Genomic DNA, 3,058 nt, shown 5'->3' on the forward strand with positions numbered 1-3,058 from the left:
CCAGCTTATCTACTAGCACCACAACTGTAACACAGTTTTTTGACCCATCCAGTTTGCTTTATACTGTTCACCCTAAAACAGGTTCGTAAGATATACAGTGTATTCATGATTTTGTTCAATTTGACAATCAGAAATTAATGTTTTCCGTACAATCTTATCCTTTTTTGCTCCTCACACCCATTTGGTGACTTTCCATTGTTGACCTTAAGTGAAAGAACAAATGCCTTAGTCTTGAGGACTCTGGATGCTCTGTAACTTAGAGCTGTGGGGCCAGTTTGTACAGCAATTTATTCTGAAGAAGGAAGAAGCAAAATGAGCTTTTAAAAGCTCTGCTTGATTACTTTTCCTGTTTACTCCAGTAAATGCTATCTTTTTTTCCATCCAGACTCTAGCAGGATTATCCCAAGCTTTAAGAGAGGCTTAAAAATAAATATAACTGCTCCTTTGTATAAATGAATTATGTAGTGTAGTCAGCAGCATTAGAAACTACACCTATATGGCCTCCAGCTCGATCTTCTGTCCAAGTACACGACATTCAGCAAAGACGTTCTTCACTGCACATGTGTTGAAGAGTTATTTGGACTCTTCCTTTCCCCTTCCTTTCATAAACAGGTCAGTCCTAAGGGTGAAGCATCAACAGCAGTGGGAGCTGACGGGCAGCTGGAACAGGTGTAAGAGCTTGAGTAGCTAAAGAGGGAGTCCAGGCAGCTGGGGGCAGCTTGAATGGTGAGGAGATCGGTCACACAGCACAAGGAGCCAGCTCATGACACAGACCATCAGAGCCCAAACAGGGTGAGAGTGGGGGAGTCCCATAGTGGGGTGGAGAGGACATTCAGACTGGAGGGGGGTTCAGCATAAGGTATCAGAGCCTGAGGAGAAAGAGGAGGGCATTCTATGGGATGGGGGAGAGGCAGAGATGGAAGCATGGTTACCACTGGGGTATGGATCAAAGAAGACAATTTACAAATGACAATAGGATCCAGATTTCTCAGTGCTAGAGAAGGGAGTTGCAGATATGCAAAAGGAAAAACTAGAATGAACCCTTTGTTGTTGGATTGAAATTGAAGGTATTGATGTTAGCAGTTCTCAGAGTTCTCAGTAAATGGATAGATTTACACATATGGCTTCCCAGGTGGCGCTAGTGGTAAAGAACCCATCTGCCAGTGCAAGAGCTATGAGATGCGGGTTTGATCCCTGGGTTGGGAAGATCCCCTGGAACCTACTCCAGTATTCTTGCCTGGAGAATCCCATGGACAGAGGAACATGGGGTCCATGTTTACAGTCCATGGGGTTGTAAAAATCCATGGTCTCACACAGACACAAAATTAAAGAAATAGAAAAAAAATTTTTTCTTGTGATGAGAATTCTCCATTTACTCTCTTAACTTTCATATATAATACATATAAAGCAGTGTTAATTATATTTATCAATTATACATTACAGCCCTAGTATTTATTATCTCTGAAAGTCGAGATAATATATCTTTTAATCATATCTTTTGAATACCTTCAGGTAACCCCTCCATCCACGCCACCCCCCCCCCACCCCCTACCTTTGGTAATCATAAAAATCTGATCTCTTTTCCAGGAGTTGGTTAGTTTGTTTTTGAAGTGTATGCCTAGTCGCTCAGTTGAGTCAGACACTTTCCGACCCCATGACTCTAGCCTGCCAGGCTCCTTTGGGGATTCTCCCAGCAAGAATACTGGAGTGGGTTGCCATGCCCTCCTCCAGGGGATCTTCCTGACCCAGGGATAGAATCTAGGTCTCCCGCATTTCGGGCAGAATCTTTACCGTCTGAACTACTAGAGAAGCCCATGAATACTGGAGTGGGTAGCTTATCCCTGCTTCAGGGGATCTTCCTGACCCAGAAATCGAACCAGGGTCTCCTGCATTGCAGGCAGATTCTTTACCAGCTGAACTACTGGGTGGGTGGGTGGGGGAGCTCATGTTTTTAAAGTATAATTGACTTACAACACTATGAGAGTTCCTGGTTCACAACATAGTGATTTTATATTTCTGTACATTACAAAATGGCCACTACAATAAGTCCAGTTATGATGTCACCATATGAAGACATTACAGAATTATTGACTATTCCCCACGCCGTGCACTTCCTACCTGTGACATTTATTTACTGGCTGGTAGCTGGTACCTCTTCATCCCCCTTACCCATTATTCTCCTCTCCAGTATTTCCTTCCCTCTGGCAATGGTGACCTGTTTGTTCTCTTTATCAATGACCTTGTTTCTGTTTCCTTATGTGGGTTCATTTGTCTTGTTTTTTAAGATTCTCGATCTAAGTGAAATCATACATTATTTGTTTCTCTCTGACTTACTTCTCTTAACATAATACCCTCTAGGTACATCCATGTTGTTGCAAAATGCAAGATTTAATTTTTTGTAGCTGAGTAATATTCCATTATATGTATATACACCACATATTCTTTATCCATTCATTCAATAATGGGCACTTGTGTGTGTGTGTGCACGCGCGTGTGTGCATGCTCAGTCGTGCCCCACTCTTTGTGACCCCATGGACTGTAGCCTGCCAGACTCCTCCATGGGATTTTCCAGGCAAGAATACCAGAGTGGGTTGCCATTTTCTACTCCAGGGGCTCTTCCCTACCCAGGGATTGAACCTGTGTCTCTTGAAACTCCTGCATTAATGCGGCTATAAAGGTAGCTCAGCTGGTAAAGAATCTGCCTGCAATTCAGGATACCCCAGGTTCGATCCCTGGGTTGGGAAGATCCCCTGGAGGAGGGCATGGCAACCCACTCCAGTATTCTTGCCTGGAGAACCCCCATGGACAGAGGAGCCTGGCGGGCAAGAGTTCATGGGGTCACAAAGAATCGGACATAACTGAGCCACTAAGCACAGCACACAAACATAGGGAGCGTTTTTACTGATTAGAAAAGGGAGGGGCCAGGGCTAGTGCCAGTCCACTGATGGAGACATTTGGGAAGTGGGGGGTCGCGGGCTGCGGTGCCCTGGCGTAGCGGGGGCTAGTGCCAGCCCTCTGGTGGGCGGGGCTGTGTCCTGACCTTGCCATGACCCCCCCT

Source organism: Giraffa tippelskirchi, chromosome 7 (genome assembly GCF_054371585.1).
Source record: "Giraffa tippelskirchi isolate mGirTip1 chromosome 7, T2T-mGirTip1v1.2.pri, whole genome shotgun sequence".
Taxonomy (NCBI): Eukaryota; Metazoa; Chordata; class Mammalia; order Artiodactyla; family Giraffidae; genus Giraffa; species Giraffa tippelskirchi.